Genomic DNA, 16,074 nt, shown 5'->3' with positions numbered 1-16,074 from the left:
TTGGCGTGATTAAAGTGAGCTTCGCAAACACGCAGGAAAACAAGAATTGAACTTTTCAGACATAGGAGTGGTGGTGCTTTTTTGTTGGGTGTTTTTTTCTTCTTTTTTTCTTTTTTTTTTTTTTTTTTTTAAAGCCATATGGCAGATTGATTTGTTCGGAGGTCTTTCAACTTCCCCAGCGTGGCTGTTGAACAGTATTCCTCTTTGATCTTGATTGAGGACTTTAATGTTGTTGTTTCTGAGCATTTCAATAGATCCATAAATATTTTACCAGTGGAATTCGCCCCCCCCCCCCGAAAAAAAAAAAAAAAAGAGAGAGAGAGAAAAAGTTTCTAATAGAAATGCATCTGGGGCAACTCCATCCCGCACCTTTCGCAGCAGAGGTACGTGGGAACCGGGCCGGCGGGCGCAACCGCGACTCGGCGGCGCACCCCCCCTCCTCCCTCGCCCCGATCTCCCCGTCTCCCGCAGCGCCCGGCCAGCGGCGGGGCCCCGGGGCGGCTGCACCCCGCGCCCCAACTTTGCGCCGCGCAGACAATAGTCCGCCGGGCGTATGTGCGCTCCGCACCGGCCAGACCATTGCGGCCGCCGGGGGACGCGCGGCGGCGGCGGCGGCGGCGGGGCGGGCGGGGCGCGGCGGGCGCGGGCGCGGCGCGCGGGCGCGGCGGGCGGGCGGGGGCGGTGCGCGGGCGCGGGGCGCGGCGGGGGCCGTCGGGCCGCCCCCGCCCGCGCCAGTGGAGCCGCGCGGCGGATCATGTGCAGCTGGCGGCCGCTCGCACGCGGCGCGTGGTTTCACCTTCAGGGCGGCGGGTGGCTCGGCGCGCCCTTCCCCACACCGGGCCCTTCCCCACACCCTGCCGCCGCCGGCAGCGGAGGAGGAGGAGGAGGAGGTGAGCTGAGCTGAGGGGCGGCGGGGCGGGGGCACGGCACGGCTTGGGGGGCGGGGGTCTTCGGGCTGCGCCTCTGGGGAAAAAAAAAAAACCAACACCAACTTCGCGCCCCCCCCCCCAGCCCCTCTTCTCCCCGGGAGCGGGGACGGTGTCGTTCGTGTGTGTGTCCGTGTCGTCCTCCTCCCCACCCCGGTCATCCGAGCGGCTCCAAAATGGTAACTTTGCGCTGTTTGGTGAGGAGGAGGGGGAGGTCGGTTTTACTGCAGTGGTGGTGCCGGGGGGGGGTTTGCGGGCTGAGGGAGCGTTTTGGCTTTGTACGCTCCGTCAGGGGCGGCGGGGAGGGAGGGGGGGGGCGGACTGCGATATTAATCCATTAAGAAACAAAGAACAAATTGCCTCACTTTAAAGTAAAATGCTTCGGCTAATGAAGGTGGGTGATGGGTCTTCCAGCCCTGAGTAGCCACTTCAATTATTAAGCGTGGCTTTTTTGTTTGTTTGTTTGTTTTCCCCTCGCCTGGTAGTATTGATTGAGCGTGTGCGTGATAACGCCCGGTGTGTGGTTGTGTGTGTGTGTGTCCCCTTGTTTTTTAGCTACTCTCCGCTCCGCTGGGAGTCGATAGCTCCGTGATCCCCGTTACAGAAGTACACAGTTTATCAAAGGAAGTTGGGGGTGGGCGGGCAGAGAAAACAATTATTCACGTATAGACAGCGAGAAGGGCGAGAAGGACAATGTCTCCGTAGCGATTATTTCCAGAAGAGGAAAATAGCCCAGTTGATGCGGGTGGGGTGGGGAGAGAGGCAGGGAGTTTAACGTATGTTAAAAAAAAAAAAAGGGGGGGGGGATAGAGCGGGGGGGGGAAGGAGAGAGTGAAAAGAAGAATAGAAATAATGCGGTTCCAGACATTTTGTGCTATAAAAGCTTTCCTCCTCCTCGTCCCTCCCTCCTTCCCCCCGCTACTATCTTCGGTGATAATTAGCATAGCGCCTAGTCGCGATCCTAATGCGAATTAAGTACTTGGGCAAGTTGAGGAAAGTTTGGATGGGTAAACTTTGCTATAAGGGAACAAGGTGGGGTGTTAAAATAGGCAGTACGTGTGGGGAGGCTTGTGGAGCATGACAGCCGGCCGTTGTTTTTCCCCTCAAACCAGCTAACCTCTGCAATTAACTGCTGGAGACAAACCCTGTGTTTTAAGCCGAAAAGTGTGGGTTTGGAGTCAGCACCATATATTAGGAGCGTTAATAAGCTCCCCGCAGCAGACGGGGATCTTCTGGGGAATGCGCATTGTGTGTGCCCAGTTTATTCTTTACGTTACCCCTATAGATACGGAGGCGCTCGGGCACTGGACGTGCAAATGTAATTTTGCTCGGACTACTTTCTGAACATTAATTCTGGTCTTTATTTAATCCAGATGCAGGGTTCCTTACCCCCCCCCCCCCCCCCCCATTTGCTGCCTTATTGTTGGTTTACATTTTCTGAAAAGGCGACTGGTGTAACCTGTGGAATTTGAAATGCAAATAAAAGCCTGTGGGAGTTGAGGCAGAACAAATCAGCATTTATAAAGTGAAAAAGATTTAATGTCTTTGAAACCATTGCGAGATTTTTTTTTTTTTTTTAAGTAAGAACTGAATCGTGACGTCAAGTCTTTTGGGAAAGATTTTATTATTATTTTTTTTTAATGTCTGAAACGCGGGTATGCGAAGTGCTTACAGGAAAAACAGATTACAAGATTAACATCTGTTAACATGATCGTTTATCTCCAGCCAAAAATAGGTCAGTCCTTTCTTAAGGAAACACGATTGCTGGGCGCATGATTAAATAATGAAATTAGGCTGATGAGTTCATAAATTAGATGCTGTGCCGACGTGCGCGAGGATCCGACCTGTGACAAAAATATGTAATTCGGGGTCCGCCGGAGAGTGGTGCGAGGTCAAAGTCCCTTTCTGGGGAGAGGCGCAACTCTCGCCGTCGTCACCGCCGCCGCCTCCTCCTCCCCCGCCTCAACATCTCCCCATCGCCAGGCGCTCCCCGCCCCCCCCCCTCGCCGGCACCGTCTCCCCGGCCGGGGACCGGGACTCTTTCCCTGCCAGCGGAGAAGTTTCCTCGGCTGGGAGGGGCGCGGGGGGTGCTGCCGCGGGCGGGGGGGTGGGGGGGTGTGTCGGGGACGGACGGACTCGGTCCCCGCCCCGGCGGGGCGGCCCCAGCCCGCGGGCCCGCCCCCCGCCACCGCCCGGCCCCGCTCGGCTCAGCCCCGGGGTGTCGGGGCGCGGCGAGGTGGGACGGGGAGCCGCCGGGCCGGGCCGCTGCCCTGAGCCTGCCCCGGCGCTGTGCGCATCCCCCGCCCAGCCTCGTCACTTATATCCCCTCGCAGTGGGGTCGGATGGGGTTAGGCTTTTTTTTTTTGAGGAGGGGGGAAGTGAATGCAAAAGTGCCCTTAGGAAGAATCTCCTCGGGCCTGGCGGTGCCATCGATATATTTTTTTTTTCTTTTGAGGTGGATTCACCGATTTCTAGAGGAAGATCGCAGCTCCTCAGAATTGTGGGCTGCTGTACTCTGGGCTGGGCTGGTGCCTCGGCGGTCGGAGAGAGGTCCCAGAAGCCTGCCCAGCAAAGGGCCGCTGCGTTTTGGCCTGGTGCCACGGACTTTATTTCATGCTTGCTGCACTAAATGAGTTAACAGCCAAAGGGTTTTTCATTAACTCGACTTGGCAACCGTGTATTTGGTTGTCTTCCCCCCCCCCCCCCCCCCAAAAAAAAAAAAAAAAGCAAGAGATGCATAATTTTAAGCAGAAGCTGAATGACATAACATGGGTTGATTTGGGGGGTCTGTTTCTCAAGATCTTCTGTCAGATTTCCTTTGTGACCCCTTCCCCATGTGGTGTGAGGGTGGGTTGATAGCTGAGAGTTTTATTTTGCGGGGTGTTGGTGTCTTGATTTTTGACCATTGCTTTCCCACGGTTCATTAAGGCCCCGCGTGTCCTGGAGGGGATGAAGCAGGAGGATGCTGACCCTGAGGGAGGGCAGTGACCTGCAGCTACTTCCCCTTTATCTCCCCGTCAGCCCCGCGGGGGGTGTGTGGATGGGGTCAAGGGGGTGTCTGTGTGTATGTACATACTGGAGGACATGCCAGGTGCACGTGGGGCTGGAGTAAGTTGTTGCAAGAGGGATGGGGATGAGGAGTGTGTGTGTGTCCGTGCGTGCTTGCAAGCAGGGCCAGGGACAGAGTATGTATGTAACTCATGAGCCAGATGTGTGTGCCAGCAGGTCCTGCCGGGTGTGGGGTCCAGGTATTCCTGTGCATGGCAGAATGGGGGTCGCATGGGTGCAGGGCTGTGTGTGTGTGCGCGTGCATTTGTGCAGGGGTGGCAGGGTGCTGCATTAGGGCGGCACTGGGTCTGTGCCCCACGGATGAGTGCAGGCAGTAGCAGCATCCCTGCTCCTCCGGGAAAGCACCCTGCTGTTGCCTCCCAAGCTGGCTGCTGCTAGCAGTCCAAAAATAACTGTATTGCAAGAGGTGGTGGGTGTTGGGGGGGGGGGGGGAGAGCAGCGCCGGGGAGGGGTGGTGGTGATGGGGGCAAAGGTTTTGTGGAGGCAGCGATTATTTTGGGAGTTTTGCTCCTGTAGTTTTGTCTGCGGTGGCTGTCTGGGACGAGTTGTCTCTCTTTGAGCGCTGCTGCTTTGTTTTCCGCCAGCGTGTCCTTCAGCTCTGCCACAGCAAACCCACAGCTGGCCAGCCTGGTCGTGTGTTGCTCTTTGTACCCTGTCTTGTCCCACGAGGCGGTGAGGAAGGGTGGGCTGCAGTGGTTTTCGGAGCTTTTCCCCTGCTCAAACTGGAAGCTGAAGTTGTGTAGGAGCACCTGTAGTGTAATTAGCATTATGGTGCAGTTATACCAGAAGACATCTTTAGTTTCACAAGAGTAGCTGCCATAGCCATCTTGAATGATCTCTGTACAATGAAGTGATTTGTGTGGAGCTTTGTTACTGGCATGGCCTGCACCTTTACTAGCTTCTGGTGTAGAACATTCTTTAGATATCTAAAAATTCTTGCCTGGGGCTTTGTTTTCAAGAATTTAGTTTCCTATAAAACAGAGTGATGTTGAAGTGACATCTAGTTAGTGATAAGTACTATGTGGTCCGTATGAACAATAGGGCATTATAACCCCCCTCTAAACTGTTAATTTAATATGCAGAGATAATGCTTACAAAAGAAAAAAAGAGAAAAACATTGAGAATAACATTGTCTTAAGGAATGATCCAAAACACATTTAAAGAGAGGAGTGGGATTGGTTAGCACGGCTCCTATCTAAGCTCAGCTAGACCTTCTAAATTCCTGTACGCGACTAAAACTGTAAGCATTACGAGCTGCATACAGTCCCTCCGTGAATGTGAACAACTGCTTCTCTGTGCATCACAGAAAAGTTTACATCACTACCATGAACGCTACCTATCGTTATTTGCAAGTGACCTCAGTAACAGTATAGCTGACTGGAATGGAGCAACTGCAGTGACATTCAGCTTTCGTGGATTAAAGTTTTTCTGTGACAGTGACTAATGCCTTTGCTTTAAGAATTAGGTTCATCGTATGTTTTTATAGTTGGTCATAGTATCGGGCTGTCAGCAAGATTTAATAATAGCAATTATCAGTACAGAAGCACTCACTGAAGGGGTGAAAACGATTGTGCCATCCTTCTGAATCTCTGTCTCTTGAACTGCCTGAAAGTGCAGCCATCCCTCATTTTATCAAAGGTAGATGTTTATGTCTTAGCACTTTACAGATCGGCTTCAATTGAGTGAAAAATGAGTAGCCTTTAAAATGCACCTTGCTGTGGGCGCTTGTATAGTTGGTACTACTACACAGGGGGCAGCCTGGAAGAGTACCATTGGACAAATGATGAAGTCACCAACTCTTGTAAACTTTGGGCGGTCTATATTTGTATATTTTTTTAAGGTCTGTATGTGCAGGTGACTTCAACAGTTATCTATACTTATCTGTGATCTTAACTGGTGAGTTGTATGCTGAGATCCTGTCTAATGGAGGGATATCTATATTTAAGTATGATCCCAAACCTGTCAACTTTGAAAGGCCTCACTTCCGTGAAGATTTAAATTCATGCCAGGTACTTCCAGGACTCTTCTGGGTTTACATACAGTATGCAGAATGAGCCAATGCATAAGCTTTTGTGAGACTAGTGATGAAGTGTGGATATGGGTACTCAAACTGTAAAGCTGGTTTTGACTGTATTGTTTCTTAAAGTCATCAGAATAGATAGCTGAAATACAAAGTGATTGCATTTTGCAGGAAGCAACTTGTCCAAGCTTGCAAATTTTACAAGTAAAATGTGCCTGTTAAAGTTTTTGAGACACGAGTATGAATTTGTAGATACATACCTTTTAAGCCTGAATGTGCGTTAGATGTATGAGCAGAAAGGGGAAATGGACTACTACTGTTTTTCCTAGCTGTGTGATGTTCCTCAATTGGGTAAGAGCCTGTACAGCCATTCCATAAATTGACTTGTTGCTTGTGAGCCCAATGCTGTCCCCTACTAAGCATGCTTGCCACTCCCATTGACTACTGGGAGTTACATAAAGGTGTCTCCGGGTGGAATTATAGTTTCTTTATGTGAGTCCGAAAGCCTTAACAATATCGGCAGTTAATCAGCTAAAATTTACTATGGTGATTTTTTCTTTTTTTTTTTCTGTAGCCATAAACTTAATCCAGATAATCACTGCATGGCAAAAAGAAAAAGAAAGAGTCAGGTTTATTTGATTACATATCGGCAATATAAATATTTGAACCTTGGAGCAACATTGCTTTTTCAAAGCAGACATCTTACATGCTGCAAATGTTTACACACTTCAGTGCTAGGATAAAGCTGTCCCGACTCAGTCACTGAAGACAAAATTCTGTTTTTCAGTTACCTACTATAACTGTACAGTACCTCTCTGGGCGTCATCAGTACAGTAGTTGGGGAGTTCGAAAGACTTAACAAATAGTATTTCTTGTTTGTCACTTCTGTGTTAAATGAGACTTCCTTTTTCAAGCAGGAGCGATTCTAGTAAATATTGTGTTAGTAAGCCCGCATTAAAACATACTAGTGGATTATGGTTCAGGTAGTTAACATTGCCATGGCTTTCATTAGGATGACTTAATTCCAAATGTTTACTTTCATTACCTAACTGTTAGTCAGCAAATGTTCGGTCTCTTGATCTGCTGAACCTGCTTTGCTATTTGAAGCCAATGAGCTCTGTTTTTTTTGATGCGATGATTACTCAATGTCAGTTATTAATTTTTTTATGTTGTTTACATCTTGGTTATCTGTAGAGGCCCATCAGCGTTGTTACACACTTCATGTTAGCAGTTTCTCCTTGCGTTCCTGAAACTCTATTATGGCAACAGGGCTTATGCAAACGGACTCAGGGCATTAAGCATGTGTTCCGAGATTAAATTAGCGCATGGATGGACAATACTTGCATCTCTTAAAGTTGCTGCCAAACTATTTATTGCCTAATAAGTTCTAGCAGGTATTTTATAGCAATAGCATTGGGCTGCTGTAAGATAATTTGTTTACCACTCCCGAGTTGTGAGCTAACACTGCAAATAGTGCCTGTTGCAGGGACACTGGGACAGTGGTGGTTTACACGGTGACAAAGTCATGTGTTAATGAAGGTCTAAACTGTTTTAAGTCTTATGTCGCAGAGGAACAGAGGGTTTTTACTCTGGATTCAAACCCACTTACATTCTGATGACTACTTAAAATCAATTTTTGCCAGCTTTTCATTAAAGTCACTGCTTATGGAAAAGAATTTAATTTGTATCAGCAGGATATTGCATAGCTTAACGCTTGTTCAACGAAATCCGCGTTTCATTACAAGCTGTTACAGAAGCCAAAGGCCAGGCGTTGCTGTTGTACAGTCGTCATAAACCCACGGTAACTTCAGTAAAGTGACTCTGAATTCACAGGGCTGTGTGTGGGGATGAATTTAGCACACAGCACTTAGCTCCTAATTAAAGCTTATAGTATTACATCCGTAATCAGGGCACTCTCAGAATCCCTAAGAAATTACTCTTTTCTTTGTCTACTCTTCTCCCTTTTCTTTCTTGCCATCTTGCTGTATGGTGTGGGAAGCTTGCTTCTCTGTGTTGGGGCTGTCATATTTACGTCCCAAAGGAAATGCTTTCCAGCGGTGTACTCCAAATTGCAAAGTGGAATAATTTTGTGGCTCCCTAAATCTTTAAGGCCAGTTTCTAAAACAATCTAGCTTTTAATCTTCTTTTCAAAGTAAAACAGAAACTACAAAGCATATGTAATTACAATTTGTAGCTATTTTTAGATTCCTGACATGTTTCATTTATAGTATAATGATAAAAACAAATACTCAGCACAGAGGCTAGACAGACAATTTTCAGACCAACAGCATCCGCTCCAGCTACCCTGCCTGGATTTCATATATGTTTGCTTTGGTCCTTTTTTTTTTTTTTTTTTTTTTTTTTTTTTTTTTTTGGTTGGGAGTGTACTGAAACTGCATGTTTCAGTACATGATGGGGGTGTGTGCAGAGAAAATGAGAGCTCTGTCTATCGGGCAGGTCCTGTTGGGAATGTTTGCTGAAAATCAGATCATATGTCAGTGAGTTTTAACATATTGCAAACACGCATGCTTTGCTTTTCCGGCAGGTAAATCAAAGGAAGGATGGTAAGTTGGCTTGTCGCTATTTTTACACTGCATGGAAATGCTCATTTTGGCTTATTACAGGGGTAAACCTGACTTAATAGTAATTTTTCCTTGTCTTTTTTAAAAAGATAGTGATCAGTGAAGTGGCATTAGTTCTCAGTAAAGAGAGAGAGACAGACTGGTGGAAACTGAGGTGTTTTAGTCACAATTATAGCCTCGTTTTAAAATAATCACATTTATTTAAAAATAGATGTGGGAAAGAAATTAACCATGTTCTTTGTTTTTAAAAGGGTAACATGTGTGCACTCACCATATGGTAGCATTTAACCCATATTGTATGAGCTGACAACAAGTCACATTTATGCTCTGATTTATTTTAGTGTTTCAGAATGTTCTTTTTCTGAAATCTAGTACAATAAATGATGCATTTAGGATTGTGCAATGTAACTCTGTCTTTAGCTGTTTTGCCTCATTGTTACAATGATACCAGGTTCATGAGTAAGCAGTTTTTTTCTCCCCCCTTCTGAAATAATTTCCTTAAGAAATAGTCGGTCTCTGTTAAAATGATTTGCAGGAAGAGTTATGAACAATAGCCAGTGACACAGTGTATTGTAAAAGGATCGCGGGGCGAGGTGTTACGGTCTCTGCTGGCTGAAACTAGAGCTGCTCCTTTGATGGCTGAGGATGTGCTTGGAAAGACTTTCTCCCCACCTCTCACTCCAGTCTTTGCACAGAGGTTGCTTAGTTGTCGATTGTAATGAATGCATTCTGGCTTCCCTTGCAGTAGACTCTGAGGCACCTGTATTGGTGAGCTGGTATCAGTATTGGCAGCCACAAGTATGATAAAACTATGAATCAGGCATCTTAAGGCTTGAGTTAAACTATGCAATTAGGGAAATAAGGTTTTCCTTTTGGATTTGGAGCCCTGGGAGTTGTACTTTTAGTCTTTCTTTTCCCCCATGCCATCCTAGCTATGCATATCTTCAGAGTTTCAGGAGATGGGGCTCTAGTCATAATTCCCAAGGCACGCAGTAAATAAGATTTAGCCCCATACGGTGTGTCGTGTGAGAACTTCCAAAAGTCGGTGGCACTCCTCGGTGAGGTACCAGTTGCTCACCATCTGTCTCTTAAAGTCGTTTCTTTTAACCTTGGAATACAAAAATATTCCAACAAGGTTATTCACGTGTTTGTGTGAAGTGTCTATAAGCGTACTGAAAAACTGCTAAGCTTCTAATTTCAATGTGGTGTTTGAATACTAATGTATACCAATTAGGAATGGCTAACGCTGTAATTTATAGAAGTTGAAAGGAGCATTAAACACCACCTTTCCAACATTAAATACAGCTTTTCCTCCTGTGTGTAGCTGCTTACATGAAACCAAGGGTCTGTCTTCCAGACTGTTGTGCTAGCATGTTGATACATCCTTGGATAAACTACCAGTCTCATGTATTATCACATCAGCCCTTTGCAACATCCTATGTGTAACTGTACCTTTAGCTGATGAACACAATACTTCCTTGGAACTGTTTTTAATGACTGCGTGAATGCTTATTTTAAGACCATTTTTAGAGAAGTGTTTTCATCACTGCTGAGGAAAGCTGTATGAAATCTATACTTACTTTAATTAGATTTGCTCTGTTTGTCTCTGTTTTATTTTCTTTCCCCCCAGATAATTTTTACCTCTGTAATGAATGCTGTGATCTTCAATGCATAATTTATATTGACTTTAATAATGGTACTTGGAGAATGTTTTAGTGCTGGTTTGAGAAAACATAACAATTTATGTTGATAACCCCAGTCCCATTAAATTTGAACAGATTTTAGTAGAGGGTGCTGTAACTGTCGGTGGTATGGTGAAATAACCCACTTCTTGTTGTGGCAGGCATATTGGAGAGTTCATCTTATCATGAACGGTGCATACCAGGTGTCAAGTGACATGCTAGACACACAGCTTTGCTCCTGAATGACTCCTTCCAATTAGAAAGTAATGGCTTTAACGGGATCAACAGAGTAATCGGAGTCTTTCAGTTCTGTGGTGCCAGGAGGGTGTATATTTGCAAATGTTATTTATTTATCCGTTCCTTAATGAGTTGCAAAATTGTTGGTAACCTTGAGTAAATTGGGGGGAGGGGGGGAATACTATGTGGAAATTGTGGGATTAGTGGTTTAGCAGTCGGGATTAGAAATAGTCTCAGCAAATTACCCTGTTGATACTGAAGCCAGAATCTGTTAATGGGGTTACGAGCAGATTGGTTTATCAGTCATTTATTTTCTAGGTTGATTAGGGATTATAGGTTGCCATGTATTTGTATCCCAAAAGTAAGCAGTGCAATGAGGATTGCTAATATTTCACTTCAAAATTTCATGTACTTGAAAGGAGGGTGTCTGGAGCTCAAGAGTGTCTTCTAGACTGTGGGCAGCCTTTTCTTCTAGATTTTGGTGCTCTGAAGTGGATGTCTTAAGGAGCCTGGGTATTTTAAAGGGGTGGCTTGGCTTGTTAAAAGTCTGAAGAACAGCGCGAAAGCAGTAAGGTAATAAGTGAAATTCATGCAGGCCACTAAGCACGGAATTTTAAATGCCTGTTGCTGAATTGTCTGCTGTTATCTCTCTTATTGTTTCAGTGCAGAACCTAGGTAATTTTTTAATCATGATAATGTATACGATGCCCAGTCTGTGCAATAGCCTGATGACTTCTGCGTGTCCTGTTCTGAACTGCAAACAAACTGTCTTAGTGTGTACCCCTGCATAACAAAGTCTTTTAACTGCCACCTATATATTGCAGGTGATGCGTTTGTCTCTGAGCTAGGCATAGAATTGCATACCAGGGCGTCCCCTCTGAGTCTTCATAAAAAGATGAGAGCCACGATGGATTCCTTTAGATATTGCTCTTCTGCTGTCTAGCTCAGGAGACGCTGTGGCTTTCACAGTCTTTGCTACCTTGTCCTAGTGTACGGCTTGATAACCTAATGACATTTATTGGTTTTTCAGTACTTGCCAAATGAAATGCAATGAAATGGCAGGTGAAGATTCCTGCAGCTTTTTAGCTAGATTTAGAGCATTGGAGAAGATGGGTGGAGACACTCATAACTTTTTTCACTTCCTTGGCTCTGACAGAAAATAAGCGGGAGAAGAAGTTTAAGGAGAGAAATGCTGACCTGGTTTGAAAGAGGAATGGAAGATATTAGGTAAAGAGGAATCCACTGGGGACTGGCCAGTCTGGCAGGCTGAGGAAAGGGAAGGAATTGGGGTCCCTGAAATGCCCTGAAATGTAAGACATCAGGCTAATTCCTTACCTTTCTAAAACCTAGGTCCTGTTCTCCCCTTGCAAAAAGCTTGTCTGCAAGGGGAGACAAGACTGCAAGCTCTGGGCCTGGTCTCCAGGGGTCAAGGCTTGCATCACTGAACTGGAGAGGAAGACAGATGGTTATCCTGTTAACGTGGCCCTTCTTGTGCTCCTGGAGGACAGGAGATGGGAGAGAGCGTAGTGGATGTGGTGAAGGATGAGCAGGCCAGGGCAGTGGCAGGATCAAGAAGTTTGTCTGAAGTTTGGTTTGGGTCCTCTCTCTTCCAGGTCCTTGTGCAGGACCAGCACAGGTTACTCTGCAGCATGTAGAGACCCTTTAGCAGTCCTGCTGGCTCAGTAGGGTTGGAAGCACTGCCCTCTGAGTTGGTACTTTCCCTGCGTCGGAAAAAAACCCCCATCACTTCTGAGTGTCTGTCCTCTGTTGTCTCCCTGGAAGGGGACACATTCACCCACCCTCTTAAACTAAACTCTCTTCGGCCTTTAAGAAAAAGGACAAGATGATCAGAAGTGTGAGTCTGACAGCTAAGAAGATGCTAAACATGAAACAGATTTTTGTTGTTCTTACAAACCCAGTTTATTCTGCTTTGTTTAATGTATTTTACACTTTGGAGAACAGTATTTGAAGGGCTGAAATCCCAGTTTCGCATTCTAATATGCAAAATGAAGCTTTCAGTTTGAGTTTTCTCATCTTTTAAAAAGAAAATATCTGTGTAGGTATAGGCATTTGTGAGTGTAGAAAAAATATATGAAAAATACTTTTGTGGAGGAGCAATAAAAACTCTTCACACAGTCATCCCTACTCACACGTTCTTAGTGTCTAGTGGATTTTGGCTAGTGTAACACAGAGTTTTCTCATAGTCTTACAGCCTATCTGCAATGTTTATTGAAGACCAGATACATTTAATTACTCTTTGTGTAGTTCCACCCCCAAGGTTACACCTTGCGTTTGGAATAGCAGAGCTCTGCCAAGATGAGGTGGCTGACTTGTAAAGATCTCTCAGCTGTTTCACGGCTGGCATCAGCTCCGCAGTGGCAGTGAAGAGCTGGTGCGAGTAGCAGCCGTGGAAAAGGCTGGAGGAGAGGAAAATGCAGGGTGTGAGGAGCTGAACACAGGCTTAAAGGAAAGTAGGATGTAACAAGACCATGCAGACATAAGGGGGAAGAAAATGGGAGTTTGGAGGAGCCATGGATGTCCAGGAAGACTGTTGAAGGTGGAGAACCAGTTTCCCCTGTGTACCTAAGGACACTGGGTTTCTGTAGGGGTGGATGTTCTTGTTATTTGTTTCATTGAAAATCACCATGTCATGAATCTGCGGTTATCATGTTAAGGTAATAAAAGGATTGTGGCCCCTTGATAATGCTTTTCTTCATGAATGATGAGGCTGAGGTGGTGGCTTGGGCTCCCACTCGTCATGTCCCTGTACAGAGTCACTGAATGTTGCTGTCTGGGATGAGTTAACATGATCTAACTGAGATTTTACTTGCTTTATTTTCCCATGGCACTGGCCTGCTGGGCGGACTCTGCCATCCTGCAGCAGCATGAGGAGACGGGGAGTGTGCAGAGCTGTGTAGGAGCAAGGTATGAAGATACCTGGTGTTTGTCTGGTGCCTAGGATTGTGTGGTCCTACTCCATCACCAGGGGTCTTGGGAAAAATTACAGTGCGAATAATGGTGGTGGTGGTTATGGAGAGGAGATGTTAAGCGGAAGAAGAGGAGGTTTGCCAAGCACATGTTTCTGCATGTGTGTGAAGTAACTAAATTTTTCTTTTGTGTAGTTACTTTAAGGGACTTAAGACTTGGCTCCCATTGCACAAATCACTGTTTATCATAGACCTTTTTCCTGTCTCTTGCCCTCCAGATCTGCTTTGCTCTGCAGTCCCTGTTTTCCGGTTGCTGCGCACTTCTGAACTTGAGCTGAGGTCAGCATTCAAAACCTGAAGGTGGCAGAGAGTTGGGATGAGTGGGTGGATGTGGCATGTTGAGCATGAGAGTTTTTGGAGGAGGAATATGAAGCAGAGCAGGTTTGTGTTCAGGATGAAAACAGGAGTGATCTGAGTGTTGTAAGGGGCCCATGAGAAGGTTGGGATCATACTGAGAAACTGGGCTGTTGGCACTGGAGGGCTGGGAATATAGCAGGCAGGATGCTGACAGCCACCTAAGGCTGATTAATTTTTAGCACTAGCAGCAAACTTCCTTCAGAAAGAAAGCAGAAGTTGCCATGAATGAGTAGAATTTGTTAGGACTAGCTAGGTTTGAAAGATGCACGTCAGCAAAACCAGCCATTAAAAAAAAAAAAAAAAAGGCACTTGGGAAGTTTGTTGTTCATCACGTCTTTTCTGTGAATACTCATGAATCTGTTCTGAATGCAAATTTTCGAGATGTGACTTTTACTGCTGCGACCTTAACTCTGATTACTTTTACAAAGAATGTGCTGGATATGATGTTTCTGGTCTCTTAAAAAGAAGTAATAACTTAATGTTTTAAACATTATAAAGGAAATAAAATGAGGATGTGCAGCAGTTCCTTTTTCCAAGCTTCTGTAGTTTTGATCAGTTCCTTTTACTAACAGTCATCCTTTAAATCAGACCACAACATGATGATCAGGTAAAGGTGTGTGGGAACATGTCAGGCATCTGTTTTTATCTGACACAAAGTCAGCGGTTTAGGCTTACAGAAGATTATGATTTATCAGGACAGTATAATTATAGCTGTTGTCATACGGTGGCACCCGGTAGCAATGATGATCTGTTGCTGTTGTTACAGGATGTGTACAAATGCACAGTAAGAATCAGTCCCAGGACTTGATTGTATCTTCTCTGTGTACATGTAGTTGTATGGATCCATTAATGGGTCATTAAAATTCTTCAAAGCATATCTGCTGTCAAATGAAGCACTAATAAATGTCTCTTAATTATCACAGCCCTCTTCACAATAATAAGGTATTAGAATTGAATTTACTGTGCATTTTACTAGCGTAAGGGGGAAGCCAACTCCAGTGTTTAAGCCTCAGCTGGTGTTTGAATGTCTGTCCATGATATGAGGCAAAAATTTGGTGACAGACTTCCTGGTGCTGAAGGCTGCCTGTGTGTTGATGTTGTGGAAGTGCTTTCTGCTCTTCTCCAAACTCCAAAATTAACAATTTCTGTGTGGGGACCAGACCTTCCCTGGGCTTGAAGGAAAACAGCTCAGTGGGACTCTGGTTCTGCATTGCTCCCTGAGTGCCTAGAAAGGTGGTCAATGCCAGCGTACCTGGGTCATCCCAGAAATTAACCTGCCAACTACCTGGAAGATTGAAGGTGGTTCATCTGTATGTTAGGCCTCTTTGTATCTTTTACAGAGGGGTAGTAGTGAAAAGATGACAGTGAAAAAGTCATACAGGAGATGAGAACAACCAAGGAGGAAGTTTGGCATGCCATGTAGCATGGGTTAATTCATACGAGTACAGCGCTCGCTCATGGGGTAAAGTATTTTTTATGAAATTTTTCTTCACTGTAAAGATACTTTGCTTGTGTGAAGAGCAGTAGCAACTTTTTGGATTTGGTAATTCAGGTTATTAGTAAGAGCTGTGTGACATAGTAAATATTCACAGATATAAAGCTCACTTTTATATATATTTTCTGAGCAGTGCAGCTGGGAGTAAAGTGGTACCATATCCCATGAACATGTGAATGGCTTTGTAATTTCTTCTAGACACTGGTCAGAAAATGATACAAATTCCATCGCTTTAGGTCTTCCTATCAACTTGACTCAGGAGACTAAGACTTGCTCAGTTACTTTGCATTTCATTGGTGTTTCTTCACTGACTTCAGTCATGTTAATTTAGATTTACATCAGCGTAGTGAGACTACAGGTTAGCATTCAGTGTGCTAAACATGCACTGAGGCATTGAAAGTGTAGCAGGATGGCAGGGGATTGAGCCAGTAGAAGAACTGCTAATGGCATATATCGTGTGTCTCTACATACTTCAACTGTACTCCCTGAGTCATCTTTAGTCCTGGTATAGGTAGGTATGGCCTGTGCTGAGGTTGTTCCTACCTGAGGTCATGGGATAGGGTCATTTATCTCACTTTCTGACTGCTTTTTCTTTTAACACATACTGCCTTATAGGTTGGTGATGAATTCATAGCTTTTAGGTAGTCATGTCTGCTGCCGTGCATGTGCACACATGTACACGCACTACTACAAAATAAAACCTTCAAAGCCCTCCCTGA

At 45.4% G+C, this 16,074-nt stretch overlaps 1 protein-coding gene across 5 annotated transcripts in view; it reads left to right on the top strand.

Moving 5' to 3' along the window:
• The first annotated feature begins 682 nt into the window (after positions 1 to 682).
• Positions 683 to 16,074, top strand: part of ZNF516 (zinc finger protein 516) — a 163,553-nt gene continuing 148,161 nt past the window's right edge. For 4 of the 5 annotated variants that reach the window (XM_074899318.1, XM_074899319.1, XM_074899314.1 and 1 more), the window contains exon 1: positions 683 to 890. The gene's annotated coding sequence lies outside the window, so the exon portion shown is untranslated. Of the gene's footprint in view, positions 891 to 13,734; positions 13,783 to 16,074 lie in introns of those variants that run through there. The other variant, XM_074899315.1, reaches the window with a different exon arrangement.

The sequence above is a fragment of the Athene noctua genome, chromosome 2 (genome assembly GCF_965140245.1).
Source record: "Athene noctua chromosome 2, bAthNoc1.hap1.1, whole genome shotgun sequence".
Lineage (NCBI taxonomy): Eukaryota > Metazoa > Chordata > Aves > Strigiformes > Strigidae > Athene > Athene noctua.
This window is presented reverse-complemented; position numbering and strand designations above follow the sequence as displayed.